This window comes from Monodelphis domestica, chromosome 5, assembly GCF_027887165.1.
Source record: "Monodelphis domestica isolate mMonDom1 chromosome 5, mMonDom1.pri, whole genome shotgun sequence".
NCBI lineage: Eukaryota > Metazoa > Chordata > Mammalia > Didelphimorphia > Didelphidae > Monodelphis > Monodelphis domestica.
In genome coordinates, this window is record NC_077231.1 from 120,344,265 (window position 1) to 120,370,268 (window position 26,004).

The window sequence follows — 26,004 nt, forward strand, 5'->3', positions numbered from 1 at the left end:
TGATAGCCACAGACAGAAAAGGCTTTCAAAGTGCCACACTTAAGTATCCGAATGGAGGGATTGGAACTCAGGGCCCTTCGGTTCCACTGCAAGGCACTATCTGAGGTCTCAGGCTGTACAACAAAGCCCTGATGTTTGAGGTAAATCACAAGCCTTTATAAGGAAAGAGACTGGGCGAAGAAGCAGTTGAGGGTTCCCTCTCCCTTCCCCCACCTCCTAATTATTTTCCCTGTAGAAGTTCAAAGTATACTTTGAAAAATTTATAAGTAAATGATCAACAAACTAAGCCACTTCAGTTGCTATTTTTTCTTAAGATTTTAAGCTCAGCCTTCGACCTTAACTCTCCCTCTGATCTTCTCTTTCTTCTAGCAGCCAGCACAAGGGATATGCATAAGCACCTCAGCTGACTGCTCGAAGCAGGACGAGTCAATTATATAGCCCAACTGGCGGCTGGGTTATTGACCAATAACCGACCGACCTCTCCCCAGGGTAGGAGGCGGAGCTAATTGTCTCCCTCATTCAAATAAAAAACCGGGAGATTTGCATGGCGAACCAACGGCCGATTTTCTCATTGGCTGGGCGCTCTAGAGGCGTGGCCAATAGCCGGAGGAATGAGCCCCTCCTCCTTTCATTTGCATAACGGCCCCCGCGCGTGCTGGGGAGAAGCGGGTTTGTTTTTGAATCTGCGGAGGCGGTGGCAGCAGCGGCGGCAGGCGGCGCAGAGAGGGGAGTGTGCGCGAGACTGAGGTGACGAGTTTGAGAGACGCCAGTGCGGGGCGGACTGCAGGAAGGAGCTTGGCCCTCCCTGCCGCATCTCCAGCCCCAAAAGGTATATATGGAGCCTAGGGGCTGTTATAACCATAGTTTTCTTATATTACTATTGTAGTTTCGCTGGGCTGCCCGCATTATGGCGGTCGCTGATGGAGTGTTTGCGCCTGCGCGGTTGCGGAGCTGCGGGCGGCGCTGCATGGGAGCACGTGATCCTGCGGGGTCCGGCAGTAGCTGCAATTGTGCAGCTGCTAGGGCGGTGGCTGCGCAAGCGCAATGTTCATTTTCAAGAGCTAGGGTTGGGTTTTTTCCTTTTTCTTTCTTTTTCTTTTTTTTCTTTTTTTGCTGGACGCCATTATGTTCTAGATTTTTCCCCCCCGCCTTTCTGAAGCATTGTCTATGTGTCTTGATACCTTTGGAGAAATTCCTATCTTGAGGTTACTGATTTTCAAGAGAATACTTTTTGTCTAGGGCTCTTTTTTCAAACAATGAACCTGGCTTCTTGTAAAATATAGCACACATGGTTCTAGATTATTATTTAATCTTGGATTATTAAAACATGTTCTTTAATAATTCATTATAGAAAATTAGTGGGATAAGTTCTGGAAAATAAGTAATGCTTTTTGCCTAAGTAGTTAAAAAAAAAAACTTGAACCTGAGAATTTTGCAAATGTTTATTTAACCCTGCCTATAAGTTTTGATTTTCTGAATATGAAGCTTTCTTCAGGAAATGTAAAAGAAAATATAATTTTAAGAAAATAGCTTCCTACCTTGTCAAAAATTTTTAGTTTTCCTGAGTGCTTCAGATTTATATAGCTATAAATGAAGATTTCATTTGAGTCAGTTTAGTCAATTTGTCTCTGAAATTACTTTTGATTATTTCGATTTTTTTGTTTATCTTTTATCTTACCTTTTACCCAAATTTAATACCACAGCTTATTTTTACCTTATCACCTTTTAAGTTTTTACTGTTATTATTAAGTAATATGTTAATATTTTATTTTGTTATAGTATGTATAAGTGGGCATATTTGTTTTGTAAACTTTAAATCTACACACACAAAATGGAACATTTGGCAGGGCCTCTGAGAGGAAAGTACAGTGTGAACATCAATTAAATGCTATAGAAATCTTAGATTTAGGGTTGTGAATCATTTTGATAGGCATCTGACCCTATCTCCTCCTTTTATTGTTAAGGAAATTAAGACCCAGGAGGTTAAATGACTTACCCAAGGTCACTTGGCAAATTGCAAAATTTGAATCTATTTCTCAGGCTCCAGGGCTTTTCCCCATGTAACTCCTGGGTTGCATCTCAATTGATTTTAATATTATTATATGTAAGCAGCTTAAAGAAACAACCATTGAGATGAATATTTGTAAATATATTGTTGATTATGTCTGATTAGATAGGGTTATAGTATGACATATAACATCATTGTTTTAATGAACTGTCAGTGGAGAGACTTTAAATTATTCTCCCACACTGTGGAAATATTGATCTTGGATATTTCTAGTAATTTTAAATCTGGTAAACATTAAGGATAAAACCATCTAATTATTATACAGTGACCTAAATTTGTATCAGGTTGGGGTTATGTAAGGAAGTGGTGCATGTTTAATCATTCAGACTAACAGTAACAGATGCCTAAAACAAATAGAAAAATAGGAAAAATAAACTAAAACAGTTGAAACTTTTTCTGGTTGCATATTTTAAATTGATGTTATGCAAGGTCAGAGGTGACAGAATATGGGAATGGAACTTGTCTTTTTTAGACCAATTCAGCAAACATTTAACCTTCTTCTTGGTTAGGATTTAATTACACTTAAAGGATAATACAGCAAAATTCCTTACCCTTCTTTCTTTCCCCAATAGAACTGGTATTTAATCTTGTCTGTAAGAAATCTTCCTGTATGTGTTTTGAATTTATAAATAATTACATTGTCATATTTCATTTATTGGAGTCTAGAGAGACCTGGGTTCAGATCCGGCCTCTTGATATATTTGCACAACAACCTCTCTGTCTGTTTACTTATATGTAATATGGGAATAACAATTACTTGTATTTTTCTTACAATGTTGTGAGAATCAAAGGAAATTACATAAGTAAACTTGTATGCTATTATTTAAAATGACTTTTCTAGAAAAAACCAAGGGATTTAAAAAGTGTAAATATTTTAGGAGAGTTGAATAGATATTTAAAACAACTGCATAGTTGGTTATTGTTGAAATTGATTTTAAAGTGCACAAAAATGTAAATGTAAAACATATGGGGTATGAACTTTAAGGAAAATTCATACACATTTTTTTTCCATTTTTGTTTGAATAAGGAAAATAATTTAAATAAATTTTTAAAATTAAGTGATTTTTCTTACAATGCATTTTATTGTTTCACTGTTTAGTCAGCCCTGGCTTTTAAAGCCCTTCAAAACCTTGCACACACTGATCCGTTTCGGCCTCATTATGCATTACAACCCTTCCCTCACTCTGTGCTCTTGCCATATTGCCTTTTTGTTGTTTATCACACACTGCACTTCATTTCTGCTCTCTGTGCCTTTTGTGCTGTCCTCCATGCCTGGAATGATCTTCCTCCTTACCTCTCCCCTCATAGAATTCCTTTTATGTCTTTCAAGGCTCAGCTCAAACATTTTACGTGCAGCCTTTCCTGATATCCCTTACTCTTTATCGATTTCCTTTCCTAAACTACTCTGCTTTTATTCTATGTGCATATACTTTATATATGTGCACTGTCTCTCCTGTCAGGTCCCTCCCCCCCATCCGTCCTTGATTGGGGCTGTTTCATTTTTGTCTTTGTTTGTAGTTGAGCATAACAGTATGTGAAAGGGAATAGCAATGTAAGGTAAAATAGAGTGAAACCAGATTATGGAGGGTCTTTTGAAGACTGGGAATCTTGGAATTTATAAATATGTGGCACTTAGTGCATATAGTTGATGTGCTTAGTAAATATATGTTGATTGCTGTCCTTTCTGTGGAATGGGATGTTATTTTCTGTAAATGTTCTTAGTTTGCCTAGATGTAATTTCATTTTAATTACAGAAATAAAATATCCCTTTGTAGTGTAAAGAGCACAAGTTTGTGAGTCAGGTCTCTGTTCTGGAGTTGGTATGGCCTTGGACAAGTCACTTCACATATGGAGCTCTGTTTTTCAATTTCTAAAATGAGAGAATTTAACTAGATAACCTCAAGTCTCTTCACAGGTCTGAAACAGTGATTCTGACTCTAAAATTTAATGCCATTCTTTGTTAGTTTAAGAAATGAGAATCTTTTTATTTGAAGCACAGAAAACAAATAATTTGTGATAAGATTATATATCCTGCTCTGCACTTCTATGTGCTTTGAGAATGAAGTGTTTATTGAATGCTCTCTGTACCATTTAATTCTCTTAACCCTACCTTTTCTTCCTAGATCCTCAATTCTTTGGCTCTTCAGGACCTTTTTCTATTTTTTTTTAACCCTTTTACTACTTTGCTAGATTATCATTCATGTCCATACTCCCAGTAGGTATAGCAATGTCAAGGTTGTCCCTGGACTCTTAATTTTTTTCCCCTTTATACTTGCTTCATCAGCTCCCATGGGTGTAATTATCTATGCAAAGGATTCTCAGATCTATATACAGTATTGCTTGTTTGTTTTTTTCCCCTTGTTTCCTACTGGTTGTTCTTTAGGCATCTCACCAGTTTTCAAGCCTCTTGAGTCATCCTCAACTCTTCACTTTCCCCTACTCCTATATTCAATCAGTTGTCAAGTTTTGTGGAGTTTATCCTAATATCTCACATCCATTCTTTTCTCCCTTCTTGAACAGTGATCACTACCTGACATCCTCCAACTCCCATACTCAATTCTCTTACCTGGATTAAAATATGAATCTTCTAGTTGGCCTTTTCCTTCTGCAGTCCATCTTCCACTCAGTTGCCAAAATAAAATTCCTAAAACCTAGGTCTGACTGCCCAAGACTAACTTCTATCAATTCTTTCCTGGTATATGTGCCTGCTATATGTAGGCTCTTAAAAAAATAATTGGTTGATGGTAAAGAAGAGAGTTCATAGGAAACAAGAGGTTAATTAATGGAGGATGGTAGAATAGGACTTGAGGAGGTAGTTTGACCTTCAATAATAGATGAAATTAAAATAGGTAAAAAAGGGAGTACAGGAACAATTCTGGACATGAGGGGCAGCTAGTACAAAGGCTTGGAGATGAGAGATGGAGCATTGTATAATAAGAACAAGTAAACCAGTATGACTGGACTGTGTGGTGAAAGGAAGTGAGTGCTGTATAAGAAAACAGGAAAGGTGGGAAGGAGCCAGATTGTGAAGAACTTTAAATAGAAGTCAAACTGGATTTTATATTTGATCCTGGAGATAGTAGGGAGACATTGAAATTTGAGTAGAGGTGAGGAGAATAACAACAATTGAGGAAATAAACTTGTGTTAGCCAGGAGGAACGAGGGAAGGCAGGGAGACCCAAAAGGAGGTATTGTAATAGTCCAGGAGAATGATTATGAGGACTGACTAGGGGGTGGTCACTGTGTGAATGGAGTTGTTTCACGACCCTATGGAGCATACCTCTCTATGGGCTTTTCTTGGCCAGGATATTGGAGTGGTTTGCCAATGTTCTTCTCCAGGGGATCCAATGAATTCTTTTGTTAAGCAGTGAGAGGTTAAGTAATCTGACACGGTCACACAGCTAGGAAGTATGAGGTCAAGTTTGAATTTGAAGTCTTTCCAACCCCAGACCCAGCAATCTACTGAGCAACCTAGCTGCCTCATAGGTGTGCAGAGGTTAAATGTGAATGGAGAGCCTGGGGCAAATAAGCTGTGGAGATAGAAATAACAAAATTTGGCAACTCTTGATTATATATAGATGACAGTAAGGTGCTGAGGATGACACTGGGATGGCAAATAGGCATCTAGAAGAATGGTAGTGTCTAAAATGGTAATAAGATTTTGAGGGAAAGATATTTTGAATGTATTGAGTTTGAGATTTCCACAGAACTGGACATCTAGTTTGAAATGTTCAGTAAGTGGTAAGGCTGCAAACAGACATCTGGGATTCATCTACATACAGCTCATAGTTGAATTTTGGATTTTGATGAAGTCATTGTCAATAATCATTTAAGTGCCTACTATTCTTGACACCTGCCCAGGACAGAGCCTTTGAACACAGCTACAGTTAATGAATGTTGATGGTAATTCAGCAAGGACTCTAAGGAGAGGCCAGACAGGGAAGGAAAAACCAAGAGCAATATCATGAAAACCCAGAGAGGATAAGTGTATTCAGGAAGCCAAAAAAAACCAAAAAAAACCAACCCCCAAATTGGGCTCAAGTTCCACTTCTAATAACATTCAACCAATGTGAATCTGGGAAAATTACTGTAAAGTTTCAATGCTCTAGGAAAAATGTCTAATGTCTTAAATTCAGTATGTCCAAAACAGAACTCCGTATCTCTCCCATAAGCCCTAGAGAGCAACATCATCCTCCAGTCCCTCTGGCTTGTAACCTTAGGAATTATTTCTTACTCTCACTCATCCATATCCAATCTGAGGCCAAAACCTGTCAATTTCATCTTTGCAACATCTCTTCAGTTGTTCCTCCTCTCCTCTGCCACCATCCCAGTACAGACCCTCAATATCTCACACCTGGATTATTGCAATAGTCTGCTGGTGTTGCTCTGTCTGCCTCATTTCTCTCCCCACTACAATACATCCTTCATTCAGCCACTTAAGTGCTTTCCCTAGTACAAATCAGATCAGGTTACTCCCCTACTCAGTAAATTCCACTGGCTCCCAATATTGCTCCGTTTAGCATTTAAAGATCTTCAGAACTTAGCCCCCTCCTACCTTTCTAGAGATGCTAGCCTCCTGGCTCCCCCCCCACCCCCCATAAACATAACAAACAAGGTACTCTATATTTGAGCTATGGGAGTTTTCTCTGACTCTTCCCCTATGTCTGGAACACCCTCCCACTTTTATCACTAACCTCCTTGGCTTCCTTTAAGTCTCATTTAAAATCTCATCTTTTACCTTCTAAAGCCTACTCTGTTAATGATTTCTTCCTATTTGTCTTTTATATAGCTTGCTTTGTGTATGCTTGTTTGCATATTGTCTTCCCCATTAGATTGCAGGGCCTTTTAGGTCAGCGATTGTTTTTGTGCATCTCCCCACCCCCCTCCAGCATTTAGATGGCACTGAGTTTGGTGCTTAATAAATACTTGTTTATTGATTGAATTAAGACTATAAGTTGTAAAGCAATTATTGGTCAGTACTACTAGATGAAATCTCTTCACTAGGCATTACCTACAGTGAATGAAATCACAGTCTGAATGAAAATAAAAATGCTGATTTGTCTCTTTTTAAGAGGATGAAGAGCAGCATTAGTGACCTGAAAAATGTGTAGTTATGTGGCACTCTGGTCTGAACTGTATCATTTTTTATATATGGGGTTATCAAAATTATATATATATTTTAAAAGTTTTTCTTAAGATTGTAATTTAATCAGTTTTTAATCTTCTAAAGCATACCATGATTTGTCGTGGATAAAACATGCATTGTCAAGTTGATTTAAGTTAGTTTGAGAAGATTCTTCATCAAAGCGAATGCTTCCACCTTTGGTGCAGATGGCTATGCATTCTGGCTTTTTCATCTGTATGATTAAAGTCTTCATTCTATAAATCCATAGGTCCACCTAATCAGCTTAATAAATCTTCCTATGTTTGAAATTTCATGTGATGCAGCCAGTGCTCATTGGGCCTGTGATATCTGTATGTGTTGTAGTTTTTTTTTTTTGCAGTTCTTATTCATGTTCCTGCTTACTTTCCTCTGCTTGTCCATGTCCTCCTTTCCCATACCTATGAAACCCATCACCTTTTTCCAACATACATGTTTTAAGATATCTTTTTTATGTTGCATCTCTCCTATAATTTTTTGAAAGTAATGTGCCCTCATCTAGTTGGGTCTATAATGTATCATTTTATTGCCTTTTGGGTGACCAGCTAGAATGTGGTATTTGTTTTGTAGCCAGATATCACCAAAGAATATTGATGTTTAGAAGGTGACTTATATGGGTAGGTTATTTAAAAAAGATAGTCCGGGCCATGTAGCTCTATGCTTTGAAAAGTATAAAGCACTTATTCACATTTGAAACACTTTTATTCTTATGACATAGGTAGTTTCTTCCTATGTGATTTAGGCAGGAACATTTTGACACATCTGCATTTTTGCTGCTCAGTAGCATTTGAATCAATTTCCTGTCAGCTCCCTCAACTTTTTGACCGTGGAAGGTCAGCTTCTTCCTGCCAGTCATAGAAATCATGGAGTGCTACTTCCTTCCAAAGTTCCCTCTCATTTAACTCTTGATTAGCTACTGTAGCTTAGGCATTCTTTAAAGCCCTTCTGAATGACTACTTATCATATTCAGTGAATATTGATTATTTCCTCTATGCAAGCTGTGTGTCAGTATTGTGGAAGATACAAAGAAGACAAGCCTCTGCTTGCTAGGGGAGAGAAGATGCTGAATCCCCAAAAAGTTAGAGCAAAAATGAGAATTCTTACACTAAAAACATCTTCCCCAACCTGTTTTTACCCACATGGAAACCCATAGATTTAGTAAAGGGGGTGGTGCTTTGAGCCTAGGTCTTCCTGCCATATTAAGTTGCTGTTTGTATGTGTTGAGGAATCCACATAGGAATTTCCTGTGCCAGACACCCCACTGCCACACTCTACCCCTTTCTCTTCTCTCTCCTAATGTTTATTAGAAACCTACTGCATACTGGGCTCTGTGCTAGGCATTGGTGATACAAAGAGAAAAAATGACATAATCCATGTTTTCCAGGAGCTTCCATTTTTCTGAAGGAGACCTATATATATAAAATAAATTCAAGTCACTTATCAGGAGAGAGCATCAGCATCTATTAACAAGGAATTGGAAAGGTCTCTTATGGTGTTTGAATTGTCTCAAAAAAAGAAGGGGAGGATTCTGTGAAGTTGGTTGATGCAAATTTAAATGGGGAAATGAAAAGCCAATGTGAGAAGCAGAGAAGGCCGATTTGACTGAATCTCTTCTTACAATACTTTTGTGCAATTTTAATAACTAAAGGACAATTTTATATAACAATTTTAATAACTGAAGGACAGAATGATAGTTTGGGAGTTTATATTTTAACTTAGCAGTTCCTGTATGCTAGGTTGGCTTATGTTTTTATAATTTATTAGAAGAAATTAAAGTTTTATTTCTGTTTTTACCTTTGAAATATAAACAATAAGTGAGGGAATAATTGGGTCTTAATTTTTCTTAAAAAGTTTTTTTGATGACTTTTTATATTTCATTTGTATCTCCCACCATGGCAAGATAACTAAGCATTTGCACTTCAGAAATCAGCAAATGCTACAAATAAACTTGATTTGTTGTTTTACTGATTGGTCTAGACTTAAGAAAGTTATGGAAAAAATGTTAATACAAATTGAACTTAAAAATGTTGGGACCATGGAGCCAATTAAATATTTATCAGCAAACCCCTACCCTACTCCCTTCTAGAGAACTATACCTTGTGATAAATTATGAAGAAAGGGATAAAGAAAAAGTTTCACAAAACTCAATACCAAAAGAAGTTTCCCATATACTCATGGGCCCCAACTTTGCAGAAAGTGCTTGTGCTACTTTGGGGCTAAATGTGGTCACATTATAATTTTGTAACATTCAGTTTTAATTGGATAGGTGTTATTTCCTTTTTCATTATTTTTTTTATTAAAAATGCTGTTTTCCTACCTCTGTTTATTTCTCACAAATGTTTCCCTGCTTCTTTGTATACATCATATTAATCATTTCTTATGGCAGAGCAATAATATTCTTATACCACAATTTATTTAGGCATTTCCCAATCAATGCTTATTGACACCCACACACACCCCAAACCGTGAACAGTTTTTTTTTTTTGCTACCACAAAGAATGTTTCTCTGAACATTTTATGTGGCATTTTGGCATTGTGACCTCTTTTGAATATATGCCTCCATTTAGTTCAACAGGTTTAGACATTTTAGTCTCTTTACACAGTTTTTTCCCACAGTAGAGTAGTTGGACCAATTCACAGCTCTACTAACAATGCATGTGCTTTTGTTTTTATTCATTCCTTCAATTTGACCTTTTGAAGTCTGCCAAATGGTTGGCTATGAGATGAAACCTCAGATATGTTCTCATCATATTTCTTAAATTATAGCATTTTGGAACAAATTCTCATGGTTGTTCTAGATAATTTGTTATTCTTTTGAGAATTATATTCATATCTTTTGCCCATTTATTCAGGAATAGCTTTTGATTTTACGTATTTTTTTAAAGATATCTGTATACCTTGAATATCGTTGTTCTTAATTTCCAAAGTAGTTAGATTTCCTTAAGACATATAATCAGGTTTCCTGACTGGAACATATCTGATAATAATAGAACTATGTACATAAAAATAATAAAACTATTTACATAATAATTTTTCCTGCACATAATTAGCATCCAGTTAATGCAGAGTTGAATCAAAAATGAGTAAATTTAGAGGTTACAATATTTTTTTTTTATTGTTTATTTTTTGGTGATAATTTCTTACTGTTATGGAGACTAGAGGTTTTTTCCTGGTGTTTATTATCTGGGCTAGACAGATTATAAGCATCATGCAGCTTATTTAGTATTTAACAATTCAGGCCTTTGCTAGAAAGAAAGGAAAGTTACCAGGACAAATTGTTTATCTTTTTAGAAGAAGGAGTGAAGAAACAAAGGGCCCTGGGGAGAATGGACCACTTTCATTTGGGTTGGGGGCATAAAATTGACTTTTTAAAAAATACCTTTTTTGGAAATGATTTGGCTAGGAAGGTGGTGTGGGAGTGGCTTCTTAGTTTTGATTTCATATCTGTGTGTTATCTCAAATCAGAAATTTATAAATATCTATCTTACCGTTAACTAATTCTCAGTTTGATGGAGTTCAGAGAGAAATAGTCCCGGGACACATTGCTATCTTGATATTTATCCTTTTGTATTTAATGTCCTGTTATTTTGCTGGTGGACAAAATGACCCCGTTTTGTAATGTAATAAAGATATTAGAATGTAAAATAAATAAAATGTAAACTAACTGAAAGCATCTTTAGGACAATCCTTATTGCAAAAAGGATAATGGAGATACTGTGTACTTCATGCTATTCCCACACAATTTTTACTTTTGCTAGATATCTGTTTTTGAAGTTTTCATTCCACTTAGCTTGGTGACATTTATTTAAAATGTTCTTAAATTTTTATGGTTTTAGCTGCATGATCAGAGGCAACAGTTCTGTCTTTGGTAATGCCCTAATTTCAGTATAACTTGTTGAATTATTAAATTTTCTGTGATACATTTTTGTCTTTATATTTTGCCTGACATAACACAAAATAAGCAAAGTCACATTTTAAAAAAATTAAAATTCAGAATGCTTTGACCTTTTCTAACCTATCAATGTATTCTTATTCTCCATTAATTTTATATTTCTCTTTATTTCATATTAGAACTAGATTTTGTTATTATTGATGTCGCTTCACCTATTTTCTTTGCGGAAAGGAAGGCAGAGAAATAATTTAGTATTTATTTAAAATAATTTTGGTTGGTGGTAGACTTAAGTTTAGGATTGGAAAACTCAGATTACTGGCTGGAATTTTTTTTCTTACAAAGAATCTACAGAATATTCATTTGGGCATCTGGAAAATTTTGAAGAACTCTCAACCAAGGAATTAAATAAGCAAAATGAGAGGTATCAAGGTTAAAGTTGAGCACTTAGAGAGAGTTGAGTTGTATAAAGGTGGAATAAATGGTATTTCTAAACAGATCGTTTAGATAACTAATTGAAATGTACTTTTGGATGCCATGTTGTTATAACTGGTAGTTCCATAATAGACTTTTTGAAAACCTGTTTTCAAGTTATGTCTTAACATTGACTAGCTGATGATAGCTGTTATGTAGTTTCTGTTTCTGTATATCTTTCAACTATATGAAGTTTTTGCCTCCTTTATTCTTAAAGGTTTTCATGAAGAAATACATGGCATGATTAATTTTTGAAACGGGCCAACTTCAAAAATTGACAAATTAATCTGTTAACCAGCAAAAGACCTAAGGTGTAATGATAAAGGTGGCAAGAATCTGTTTGAGAAAAAAAAAAGATGCTTTTAAAGATTCACAATGAATGGTTAGAGAACATTCTGGGACAAAAAAATTTTTTTTTCTATAGCAGAAGGAGTGGGCCAGAACTAGATTGTGAGGGAGAGTGAGTGGGAAAGAAGAAAAGATACATATCAGTAAATATAATTATTGTACTAATCCTAGCAGATTTCTAATCATATTGAGCTTTGACAATGAATATGGTTTTGTCCAATGGGGTCACAGAATATGCACTTAAAAAAAAGTTTGATGAACTTTTTAATGTTCAAAATTAATGGAACATTTTCTATCCCACTGTAACAATTATCTTTATAATTGTAATCTATTGATTTATAAAAGAAATGATGGATCACGTGTCAATTGAGAATTTAAACTGTAAACCTTAAAATATAACATGACTGTTAGTTATTAGTATGGCTTTTAACTTTTATTTTATTAATTATACCAGAATCCATTTCACAATACATTTATTTTATTGAATAATTTCATATTTAGTTGAAACTAAATAAAAATAACAATGATGTGTACATGGATTCAGAAACTTCTTGTGATAATGCCAAGGACTTTTGGCAAAAAACCATAGGCTGCAAACCCCTGCCATATAGCTACTCTAGCTTTTAAAGGAATTTTTAATTGCTTTATCCCCATTTTTCTTACGTAATTTTTTCAGTTTTAGAAATTAAAAGTTTAAAATTTGCTCTGGTCGTAATTGGTACTGTTTTTGCCTCTTTTTGTATTTCTAGCACTTAACTGTGCCTAGCAGATAGTAAACACTTGATTATTACTTTGCCTGGCAGTATAGTTGTTTGAACAATTGTGAATGATTACAGATTTTGCTGACCAATTGTTTCTAAGCACTTGAATTTACAATTTTTTTTATGAAAAAGATTATAATCATTATCCTCTTGCAGTTCATTTTCTGGTTATATTTAATATGCTTGAATCTATAAAAAATTCTTGTTAATGTGAGCAATTTTCTGAGTAAACATTTCTAAGTTCTATTAACATTTAAAAAGATATATTTGTCTTTTAAAAGTTAAAAATTTTAAATTAAAATAGGTAATAAAATTAATAAATATGGTAAGTTTGTTAACATGCCAGAGCTATAGGAAACAAACTAGAAGGGTTATTGGAAAACATGATTGCAATAAATTTGAGTACTATCCATATTATGTGAAATTGCTTAGTAGAAATTTTTTGAAATTTCTAAATGTATTTTCTAAGTTCCTAAAATAAAAATTTTAGGAAAAGGGTAGAAATTCAGGAAAATTTCTAAATGTTTAGAATTGATATGCTACCTCAAGTTTATTAAATTTGGCAGGGTTTCAGACTGGTTTAGGAGATGATGTTCTGTTGATATCGGTGCCCTATTTTTCATTGTCATTGTATATCAGAAATTGCTGTGTGAAAAGGACCTTAGATTTCAATTTTCAACAGACCTTAGACCCAACTCCTTCCATAAGAACATCCTCTAAGAAGTATGCTGTTGGGCCTCTACTACAACACTTCTAATGATTAGGCATTCATTAATTGATGATGAAATTAATTTTTTTTTAATAGATCATCTAGTTAAGTCTTTCTTAGGTTGAGCTGAACTCTTACCTCCTTCTGACTTGTGTTGATCTTATTTCTGTCCTATGGGTCCAAAAAGAATAAATTAGTCTCTCTTCTATATAAAGTGAAAGTTGTTTTTTAGTTTAGGTAATTTTAAACCTGTCCTACCCCACCAAGGCAAAGAATTTTTAGGGTTTTTTTTAACTGAATCCTGATTCTCATTCTGTAGTTTGCACCATAGTAATAAATCCTGTGGTGGTAAGATACACAGTCATAGTGTAAAGTGAGAAGTTTTGTTGTTATTCAGTCATTTCAGTTGTATCCAATACATTACTTTTTAATAAATTTGCATTTTTAAGTGTTAGAAAAAGCTGCTTTCTGCTCTGTGAAGGGTATTAACAATACTTGATTAGTATTAATTTGTAATATGTGCCATAATGAAGACCCAAAACTTTTTGGTGCACACATGGGGATGTTTCAAACCCTGCCTAAGGCACACAATAGTGGTCTGAACTATAAATTCTTAAGAGTTGGAAGAAATCTTAAAGATAATTTTTTCTAACTCATAACTGAACAAAAATTCCTTTTACAGTACAGTTAATAATGACTTGAAGAACTCAATTGTGGAATTTACTACCTCCAGAAGAAGCCCATTACCTTTTTTGGACAGCTTTTAAGTGTTGTCAAGTTTTTTGTTCTAACAAATTAGAAAGCATTTCTGCATCTTCTATCCATAGTTTTAAACAATTCTGGTATCTGATTCCTCAGTGGAATCAGCATACAACTACACAGATGCTCTAGTGGTATCAGTTCTTTCCAAAGTCATCATGTTCTTCCTCCAACCATAAAAGCTAGACAAGTAGTAAAGATCTACTTTAGGTTGTAAGGTTAGAAGGAAAGGGAAAGACTTGCCTACAGTGCCTAGGATGTTTGTTTTACCCACAATACTTTATATGTAGGTGTTAAATATTTATTGTTTGAATCCTGTGTCCTATTGTAGTAGTGAAAACAAGATAGTACTGACAGGAGAAGCGAACTTATATGTACAGTAGGAGAAGGAAAAGGATATAATGGCAGTGGGAAGATTCTAGAATATCTCCTTTAAATCAAATGACATTGTTTGTAAAGCACTTATTGGCCCAGGAGCTTAGCAAATATTTTCCCCTCCCCCCATTTAAAAAATGTTAGCAAATCAATCAGTCAGCAAACCTTTATTAAGAGCTTACTATGCGGCAGCTATTGTGCAAGATGTAGGGGACACAATAAAAAAGTGGAAAAGTAGCCTTTAATAAAGCATCTTAATTTGCTTTCTTGAAAAGAAAGACTCAGAAGCAAATAGACTTGCTTTTTCAATTTTCATTGGAAAAATATTTGTGGAAGAAGAGTAAGATGTTTTAAAGTTTCTGGTAATTTATATTATTATGATTAAAATATTCTGAAAATCTCTACTAAATAGAATTTTGAAGTTATTCATCAGGCTTGCCACTGTATTTTTTTAAACCCTATTCTTTTGTCTTAGGATAATTATTCTGTATCATTTCTAAGGCAGAAGAGTATAGTGTTAAGAGCTAGGCCAGTGATGATGAACCTTTTGGAACATTTTAGGGATCCCGTGCCATGCCCCACCCCCAACTGCATGCCTTGCCCCCTGACTGCATACAGTGCCCTACCTACTCATGTGTTTAAGGGTTTGGGGTCAGGGCTGGGACTGGGGCTGGAGCTGGGCTTGGCTACAAGCTGGCCAAGCCAGGACTGAGTTCCACAGGAAGGTTACAGTGCCCCATACCCTCCCCTTGGGTTCGGAGGGTGGAACCCGGCTACTGGCTCTGGGCTGGCCTTGCTCTGTCCCTGCTATAGTGGAGGGAGGCTAGAATGCCTCATCCCCTGCATTTGGGGTTAGGACCAAGCTCCCAGCAGGCCAAGCCAGGGGCCTGCATGTGCCCACAGAGGTCTCTGTGTGCTGTCTTTGGCACATGTGCCATAGGTTCACCTTCATAGGGCTAGGCAATGGGGGTTAAATGACCTCACCCAAGATCACACAGTTATGAAATGCCTGAGGCAGAATTTGAATCTAGATCTTCCTCACTCTAGGCCTGGCTCTCTATCCACTATCATAGTTACTCTAAAAACCTAAAAGACTATATCTAAAACTATATTAAGTCACCTAATCTGGCCTCATGATCTTTTAGAATGAAGGGAAAAGAATCTGTTATTACTATTGTTTTATATAATTGGATTCGGTATTTTAGCTTGACCAGAGTTGTATTTAGAATAAAGCAAAATGGGGTATTACTTCCTCCCACTTCCACTCCCCATACCCATGGGGGGAGGGGAATGAGCAGTGGCTATCACATAGAAATATCTGGTAGTTAGGAGAGGGATCCCAGAATTTAGAGGTAGTTGGGAATTCTGAGGTTATCTCCAGCATTTTCATTTGCAGATGAAGAAAAAGACCAAGAAGGGTTAAATAACTTGCCCATTGCCACATAGGCATTCATACCTATCTTCTTTATTTATTAATCCAGTCCTTTTTACATGATACCACAGTGCCACTGGACTTTAGTGTTTCACAGAATGTTCCTTAAAATGTGTTAGCTGAATGTTATTAAATCTTTATATATTACTTATGTGGAGTCACCTAAGATATAGTGGGACATACAGGGTTTACAAGATGTACCACCTTTGCTTTCAAAGGAGAATGGTGACTAATTGTTCATCCTCTTATCCAGGGATACATTAACGCCTTTGTGCTTTCTTAATCTTAGGGGAAAAAAAATTACAGATACTCAGAACATCTTTTGTGCAAGGGATTCTTTTTCAATAAGTATTTAAAATAAGCCTCATTACTTTGCTAGTTTTATATTTTCACCTCTTTATTCAAAATAATTTGTGATTTTTCACAATTTGTGCGTATACTTTGTTAAGATTTTGTATACTTGCAAAGATTTGGATGTTTTGTTGCTTGGGTTGGATAAAATTCTTAAGCATTTTCTTTTTTTTCTTTTTTTTTTGTAACAATGAATTCTGGTTTTCATAACCTTTAAAGTACAGCACTATTTAAAGCTAAATTTCCAAGATTGGTAATATTGTGAAAATGTAATATGAAAAATAAAATGGCTGTGAGCAAGGCTTTTTTTTTCTGGCTGAAATGTACATTTTTCTTTGAAAAGTATTCCCTAATATTTACCTACTCTGTGTGATTTGGCTCTTTCTCTGTAACTGTTAATATATGACATGGAGTTAAAGCTATCTGGGATCTGGAAGTATTTGAAGTCTGTATTGCATATCCTGATTCACAGGCGTTACATTACAAAACTGGCTTTCTGCCTTCTGTGTTTTATTGTTATGTTCTCAGAAGCTGCATTGTTTGTTGCAGTATATGCATTAGCTGTTGTCTCAATGCTTATTCAGTTTCCTGCAGGCTGACAAAGTGGGAGGTGCTTTGTTTGATACATTGCTGATTTTTCACTGTGTGCTTGTTCTGGAGTGCACATTGCAGCCATCTTAATTACATTTCAGTGCAACTGAGACAGTGCAGTGTCTCAAAATGGCTGCTTGAATGTTTTCTGTAGCAGTTTAGCTTGAATATATGCTAATAAGCAAATCTTTTGTAGTCACATGCATCGGGACTAGAGGTAAGAAGCCATTTACAATATTTTTGTTTGGAAAATTAATTCTTGCCAACATATTTGAATTTTGTTTAATTTATGGCAGGAAAATTTTATATAAAGCTGTTTATAAGTTAACATTAATGATTACTCAGGGACTTTATGCTTATAAAAACTCATAAATTAATGAGGTCAAAGGTTAAATTCTTTAAAAATTCTCAGAACAGAAATAAATTTTCATTACCTTAAATTTTTTCACTCAGGCACACTAACAGTGCTTTTCTGGCCTTGATTGAGGTAGTTAATATTTAGTTTATGCTGGGACTTCTGGAATGTTAATTACTTTAAAAATCTTTAACAACTCATCAGATTTTTTAAAAAGTCTTTTAGTCAAGTTACCAATACGACTTCCTAAAGGTTTTATAATAGAAACATAAGACTGTAAGTAAGCCTTACATTTTGAAGAACATTAAAAGGTTTCTGTTTCTTTGAAAAGTCATTTTTCTTAATGGTTTAAAGTTCTATGCTAAAATGTTATGTCTATGAGAAATGTACTACCTAGTTATAGACAGTTCATTTTGTATCTTGTATTACATTCCCACACCCTTTGTGGTTCTCTTTTTATCATTACCTCCAAAAGTTAACTTTTTATTCCAGTTGTAAAATTTAATTGACATTTAGATGATGACTTTAAATTTAGAAATTATTCAAAAGTTTTTGGACCCTTAACCTTTTTTTTTTTGCTCCTAAATATTTGTGTGTGTGTGTGTGTGTGTGAGAGAGAGAGAGAAAGAGAGAGAGAGAGAGACTCTGATTTGGGATTTGAAAATAAAAACAATTAAAAAATATGGGAAAGATTTTGGAACGAATTGGAAGAAGCACCTGGATATATATTTAGAGTTCGGAATAAGCCTCTTTTGGCTTTTAAGGATTTTTTCCCCCTAGGGATTGAATGAATATTGCTTTAAGTTGCCATTTTACTTAGCTTTATATATTTAATAGAATCATAAGATTGGAGCTAGAATGGACTTTGAAGATTATTTAATCTAGCCTCATTTTACAAATGAAGCAGAGGTTTGGAGATCATACAAGGATTAGGTAGATAAATTGGGATTCGAATCCAAGTCTTTTCATCCATTGATCTTTCCACTTTGTTGAATATATATTTAAAAACCTCATTACATTTGGATTCAAAATTCAGACATGTGGCATATGTGATTCCTGTGTTAAAGTTTGAAATGTTTTTTCTTCTCTATTTTGAGGATCACTCTTATCTTAGTGATGAGACCCAAATTAAAATAGTGTTTTCAAGTTATAGGCTTAACAAATTTAAACTATCATTATATAGGCTGATTGTGAATTAAAATTTTAAATTTATTTTTTATTAAATATTTGTTTCCCTAGATAATGCATTACATATGTATTATTTAAAGGAAATAATTGATATATATGATTTTATCTTGTTCTTTCAAATATTTGCAGGGTCATTTTACCATAATTCAATTATTCAAAATTTTGGGAGAATGAGTTTATGAGTAACTTAAGTATTCTGGATATCTGAAAGTTATAACTTTGTCATAGAGTCAGAATTTTGGAATTTCAAGGGGCTTCTAGTCCTGCCTGTTACCTAACCTTTCAGTTTCAACTACTTCAATAAATGCAAAATTTGCACATACCTTACTTTCCATCTTAGACCAATGAAATTAATGACACATTGAAACACCTAAATTATTTTAGCAACCATATACAGTTAATTACCAATTTTTTTATTTTAACCCTCTGATGAAGATCTAAAAAATATTAAATACTTTACTTGCTTTTGTTAATGGTGTTCCAGTTGCAGCTCATGCGGGCAAGTATATAATTGAATAAAATCTAACCATGTGTGGGGCTAGCTGAAGGTCATCTCTTTAATTATTTGTATTATGTTATAAATGGTATGGGACATCAAGCTGAAATTGCAAGGATTCCCAAACATATACCACAGATTCTAATTTCTTTAATAAAACAGGAAATGTGCTATAATTTATAGAGTAAAGAATTTGAAGTCAGTCAGGGTTGAGCTTAGGTCCTTCCTCTAGAATTTGCATAACTTTGAATAATAGTTCAACCATCTCTAAATCTCTAATATCTAATATTTATGTCAAATCTTTGTTGTGAGGACCAAACAAGATATTTTATGTAAAGTGTTTTGCAAACTATAAAGTATCATATTGTTATAATAATTATTATACATTTCTATCATAATAACATGCAGTCCAGGGTAAGTAAGAAAAGGAAAATCTGAGTTGATGAAAGGAAGAAGAAGAAAAGCATTAGGACTATCAATCAAAGCAGGCTGATAAAATGATTAGTAATTTATAATGTCATGGAATTGTTTTTGCTACTTTTTACTTGAGTTTTGGACTCATTCTAATTGTATGTTTTCCATGAAAATTCATCTACAGTTTCATAATAGTAGTTGGTAGGAGAATAAGATTTGCATAGTCAAAAATTAGTTTTTGGTAAACTTTATTATTTGTTTTTGTTTGTATTTGTTTATTGAAGTGTTAAATGTTATTGAAGTGTTTTTTTAAAGAGCTCTTTAATGAATAATAGGAATAGGAATAGTTTCCTGTGGGTCAAACCTTGTGAACCTTATGTCAGTTGGTCACTTTTGTACAAATTCTTTGGGGGTAGTTATCTTAAGTGTTTGTTCTTCAAAACCCTTTTTGAATCAGTCCTTTTTACTTGATCCTGATCATTTGATTGCTTTAGTCCAGACTCCAGCCAATAACTTAATACATACATGCATTTTGCCTTAGATATGCAAAATTGAGTGAACTTGGTCTTTAAGATCTTTTCCATTTAGAATCAGGTAATTTTAATTAGATGATAACACAAAGACTAACAGAATAAATGAGGGTATGAAAGGAAATTATGTTACTGATAGAGGTATTACAGGATATAGTATGCCTATGGCCACAGTAAAAGATAGATATGGTCTGACATGAAATCTAATGATGTAGTGGAAAGAAGACTGAATTTTGAATCAGAATATGTAAGTTGTGGATTTGCTATTAATTGTGTGACACTGGGAAAATTCCTAATTTCCAGGCTGGTTTACTCTCTAAAATGAGGGACTTGGATTAGAATCATAAAATTGCAAAATGAAAAGGTTTGGGCACAGATCATTCAGCCCAAATCATTCTACAAAATTTACATTATTTCTGTTAAATATTAATTTAATCTCTGAACCATGAATCAATGAATGAAAAATTATTTGCTAAGGTTTTTCTGTGTGATAAGCATTGGAGCTACAGATAAAAGGACAATAACATATATTGGGGAATGATGACCAAGGAGATGGGTATTGAGGGGTATTTTGGTTCGGAATGTTATTGGTAGATGAGGGGAACCAGAGTGGAGTGGATTGACATACCCTTTCCAGGAGCATTGACAGTAATGATGATTCCAGAATTAGAAAGGGGGAAGAGAGTTTTCCCAGGAGTTTTAACCAAGAAAGGGAGGAGATACATAGGATGAGATGGGAAGGAGAAAAAGACAGTGACTAATGGGGATGGAAGGATGAAGGGAGAGTTTTTGTTTTTAAGAATTTTGGGAGATATGGGAGTGCTTGTGGGTTACAGAGAAGTAATCAGAAGATTGAGTAAGATTAGAGAGTGGGGGCAATTTGTTGGAGAAAGTGGGTGAAAATGGGTTTTGTATAAAGGTGCTAGCCCATTGGACTTGACAAGCAGAAAAAAAGTCACCTCATTGGAGTCTGGAATGAAGGAGGAGCTAGTGGAGGATGATGTCAGAGAAATGTGAGCTATGGAGTAGATAAGTTTGAGTGCCTTCTTAGTCTTGAACCTATAATAAGCCTTAGCCTTGGCTAGGAGCTTTTAACTTAACTTACAGGCCCTGGTGCTTAGTCTAAGTCTGTCTACTTGAAATAAAAGTGCTATAAGCTTGAGAGGGGTGAATGTGCTTATGTATGACTTTTTTTTTTTTAAACTCCCAGTATTTGTGGAGTAGATGATGCAGAATTCTCATTCTCTCAATCTAGGTCTTCTTTGATATATGAGTGTTACTTTTCTCTCACCTCTGCCTATGTGCCTGCTTTTCTGGCAAGACAGAGCATTTTTCTAGTATTGGGCATGATAATGGGCAGTAACATGCTCACACATGATCAGTCCATTTTAAATCAGTTTCTCTCTCTGCTGATAGTAGATAGTAGGGCACTTTCATTGGTCTCTGAGGTTAAGACATATTTTCTTTCTAAATTGAAGAACACTGGAGGTAAGCCTCTTCTGAAGTTTAAGCATTCTAATGGCTAAACCTGGCCTATTTTGAGATTAGCTAGCATACATTTGTATTGTATATTTTTATTTTCTCCAGGACTTTGAGTTAGAAGGAAGGAGATAGATAGTGGGACTAAAGCAAAGTTGGGGTTTGGAAAGGTGTAATCAGAAATAGGACAGGATGGCAAGGTATTTAAGAGTAAAGAATGATGTAGAGTTCAACTGGTTTACCAGGTAGTTTAATAGTAGTCCTGAGTAGAGTATAGACAAATTAATGTTGATGGTCTGGGACTACGTTGAACAGTTAAGGGATGTGGCAGCAAAAACACGAGTGCCTATTGATTAGGGAATGACTGAACAAATTTTGATATGGAATAATATAATGAAGTACTATGATGCAATAAGACAACTTAGATGAGCTAATAGAATGGGAAGAAGTGAAACCAAGGCACAGTCACTGTCGTAATGCTAAAGGAAAGCAACACTAACACAAGAGTATTCATATTAAATTCAAAGAGAAATCTTGGCCTCAGAGAACAATAATGTGTACCTGTTCTCTCATTGGAGGGGTGTAGTACATACAGGTAAAAAAGCCAAATAAATGCCTGTATTGACAGTTTTTTTTCTAAATTTTACAAATGGAGAGAAGGCTTTGAAGCCATTGAAATATTTTAAAGTTTGTTAATAACCTTATTCAAAATGAGCCAAGAAGTGTTGCATAATGACAGACACAAGGTAGAATAAAAAATAAGTTGATGATGATCATAGAATTCATTTCCAAATAAATTACCTTTGTACAGTGAGTCTAGCTAATCTTAAAATAGGCAAGGTTAGCCCTTAGAATGCTTAAACTTCAGAAGAAGCTTACCTACCAGTGAAATTGCTGTACTATCTCTTATCAGCAGATGCAGAAACTGACTTAAAATATTACGTTAAGATCAAAAGCAGAAGAAAAATGAGATGTGGCCTGAGTATGAGGCAACTCTTGCCTGACCTATTTAAACAAGGTCTTGACATTAAAAAATGGATAAGAGAACAAACATAAACTCAAATTGTTGTATTACCATTTAACAGCAAGGAGAATAAGTGTCTAGAACTCTCCTCTGCCATCAGAGACTTAAATCTTTTTGCCCAGCAAAGAGAGATGGAAGCCAAGAATAAACGTGGCGTTAAGAAAGTATAAATTTATTTGCTGACAGCTTGGCAAAGGACCTAAACAAAGCATATGAATGTGTTTAAAGTTAAAACTAGAGGGAAGTCAGTTGACCAAAAAAAAAAAGTTGTATAAGATCACATATAGACTTACACTAAATTATACAGAGTTTGGAAGCTTGAAGGAAAACACAAGAGTTCCCACAGTTAATGAATATAACTGACAAATGTTTGTCTAGTTTCTACTTAAAAGACCTCTAAGGAGGGATAAACTCAAATACCTATAAAACAGTGATGGTGAACCTTTTAGAGGCCAAATACCAACCCCCTGTTTACCCCAGAGGGAGGGAGGAAGTGTTCCCTTGGGGCTGCTGAGCAGAGGGGAGGGTCATGTGAAAAATACCTTCAGGTGTGCATGGAGAGGGGGAGGGGAACATCCCTCTCCAGCACACTCCTGCATGTGTGCCATAAATTCACCAACACAGCTTTAGAATGTAGTGCTATATATGACAACCCATTGCTCTATCAATGAGAGAAGAGTGGACAGACACATTTGGACTTCAACATTTGAGCCATGTGTGTGCTGCATGAAGTAAAAAAGGCCCTAAAGAAATTGAAGGCACTATTATCATTTCAATCAAAACTTTTATCATTCTTTACCATTTAATTATTGGAGACAAAGCTGATTAATTCCCTATATACTCCAGATTTCAGCCCTCCCTCTCCCTCCCTTTTCTAGTTTCTTGTATAGTTGCATTGATTTTTTTTTTGGAGAAGGAAGATTTACATTTTATATAATTTAGGATTTTCCATTTTTTTATCTATCCTCTGTTTCTTTTGTTGTTGAGAATTCTCCCCTATCTATAGATATAAACATTAGTTCGTTTCACCACAAATTTTTTTTAAATGAAGTAATCTTTTATATTTAGGCATATATATTTATTTATTTAGATTTTATAGTAGTAAATGGTATGGCATGTTGATCTTAACATTTATTACTGACATTTCCATTCTTAACAGTACAAAATATGTTAGTGCTACTTTATAACAGTGTACATGTTTTATTTAGGCTTAGTTTTCATTGTTTTGGGATTTTTTTTTTGTTATTGTGCTATCCCAAGAATAAGATAGGTAAGGAATACTTTTTGGGTTAAGATATTTTTCATTTGTAATTGTTAGCTTTCTTTTATGACTTAGATCTGAATTATTATTTACACAAATAAATTGTATTCTAGAAGCAGTCATGGCAGGGAGGGAGAAAAAAGGGTTGGATGGGATGGGGAAGGTTTATTCAGCAATATCCTGCTTTAGTTTAGCCATGAAATGAGAGTTGCCTTTATGTAAATTGTTCTTACTAGGCCAGCTAGCTGTAACTGCAGCCTGGCTGGGCTTGGGTAGCAAATAACATGTGTAATGGACTTTATTCTTGGAGTGTGTAGGAATTCAGCCTTTTAGAACTGACACAATAGCACTAATCTGAAAATGAGGAATTTGATATCCAAATATGGACATGGAATATGTAGAATGTATAAGAGCTGTATCTATTCATTTAAAAAATATCATCTCTCTTGTGTTCTATTTTAATACCTTTCTGCTTGTTAGTAATGTTGTGTGGTATGTAGGAGGTTCTTTACCGCACACAGTTGCTGCAGACTTAATAGTTGGCAGCACAGAAAGCATACTAGACATTCAGTTGCATTTTGGTGTCTGTACTGTGCATGTTTTGTGAGCTTTACTGACACTGCTGCTTTTTGGCAGTTGTTGACTTGTATATTTTAGTCAGATATAATTTCTGGACAAATTACTTAGCAAATATAGACATTGTATGAAAGGCAATGCATTAATTTATTGTCTTTCCAATCTATTATATTTGTGCATAAGTATAAACCAAATGAGGTTTTTAGGCTCAAAATGGCTGACCTGGAAGACTCATTTGAATTTTGACGTTAATGTAAATGAAGTTAAGAGTGTCTGGTTTATACAGAAGAAATTCTTTTGCAGTTATTAAGCTGTCCACAGGTAAGAAAATAAAATTCTTTTAAAAATCTTTTTAGGCCTCTATCAACTGCTTCTCACCAATGGGGATGTTTTTGACTTCTAAAAATACTGGGATCATCAATGATTGTTTTTGTAATTAAATATTAATTTTTAAGACAATTTGCTTGTCTTAATATGTACATAGGTGCATATGTATATTTCTAGACACTTGAATAATTTAAATTGTGATATTCTTAGAACAAAAGGAGTAATTTGTCTAGTTCATAAAAAGGCACTAAGTCAAAATAAAATGATCTAAAACATTTTTATTGTGCAGTATATTTGTAAAATAGACATAAAAGTTACATATAGATATTTACATGTATGCCTATATATAATACATATATAAACAAATCAATTTAAGGTGTTATATCATTCTGTGATTATATTTTCATGTAGAGTGACACCTATTGGTGTATGTGGAGATGTGACATTTTTGTGATCTTTCTTGAGTCTAAGGTTTTGGTATAATTCTATTTAATAAGAACTAGAGGAGCATTTTCCATTCAAAAGCAAACTTTATATTTTCCCATTTAGAATTGATCAGATTAATATGGGTTTTATATGTACTTTCATCTATAATTACTTCTTAGCATGCTTTATCTCATTTTTATCATTCATAATTTTTTTCCTTGTTAATGATTTTAGCAATGTAATTTAGAATGCAAGACCAAAATGAATTTAGCAATTAGGTTGACTTCGGAAGGAATATAGATAATTGCTATGGCTCTGTACACATTATATTATAATTATATAATGTTATATGTATAATGTGTATGTTTATATATTTTTGTGTATAGAGTTGAAAGTTTGTTTGCCTATATAAGATCAGTGTGCACCAAGGATATCAGTACCAAAGTGGACAAAAATTAAGTATATCACTAACTATTTTGCTGAGGATTATTAGTAGGGGAAAACAAGAGAGAAAATGGTTTTCTTTTAGGATTCTTTTAATTTTCTTGATTTTATGGTCCCTGCAGCAAAATAAAAAAGTGTTAATTTCATTCTGAAGCTCCAGTTCTCAAGGTCATGATTGGGAATAGAATATTTGCTGCTACTGTACAATACTGACAACCCAAAGATTGGGGGCTAAATAGTGCATGCAGCCTTGTTGGGATAATATTAATGTGTTGTATTTGTTGAATGTTTGAAGGTGATTTGTGTACACGTTTCAATTGTACATGTCAGCCTTTTGAATATACAAATGTTTTCATTTTAAATAGTCTTCAGAAATGAAGACATTTTAGGTATAATCAGCATTATTGAAGGAATAGAAATCAAGGAATTAAGTATCTTTCCTGTGGGAGAATATTGATTGTAAAGGCTTGGGAAGATCAATATAAAGACTAAGAGAAAGGATTAAGTAATTAATGGAGAGATATGAGGTATAATTCAATCAGAATAGGAAAGTACACAGATGTCCT

General features: G+C 34.5%; 1 protein-coding gene across 5 annotated transcripts in view; it reads left to right on the forward strand.

The window, feature by feature from the left end:
• Positions 1-601: 601 nt before the first annotated feature.
• ATF7IP (activating transcription factor 7 interacting protein) overlaps positions 602-26,004 on the forward strand; it is a 136,954-nt gene continuing 111,551 nt past the window's right edge. The window contains exon 1 of one of the 5 annotated variants that reach the window (XM_056799177.1): positions 602-829. The gene's annotated coding sequence lies outside the window, so the exon portion shown is untranslated. Of the gene's footprint in view, positions 830-16,508; positions 17,136-23,553; positions 24,563-26,004 lie in introns of those variants that run through there. The other 4 variants (XM_007503691.3, XM_056799178.1, XM_007503692.3 and 1 more) reach the window with 4 other exon arrangements.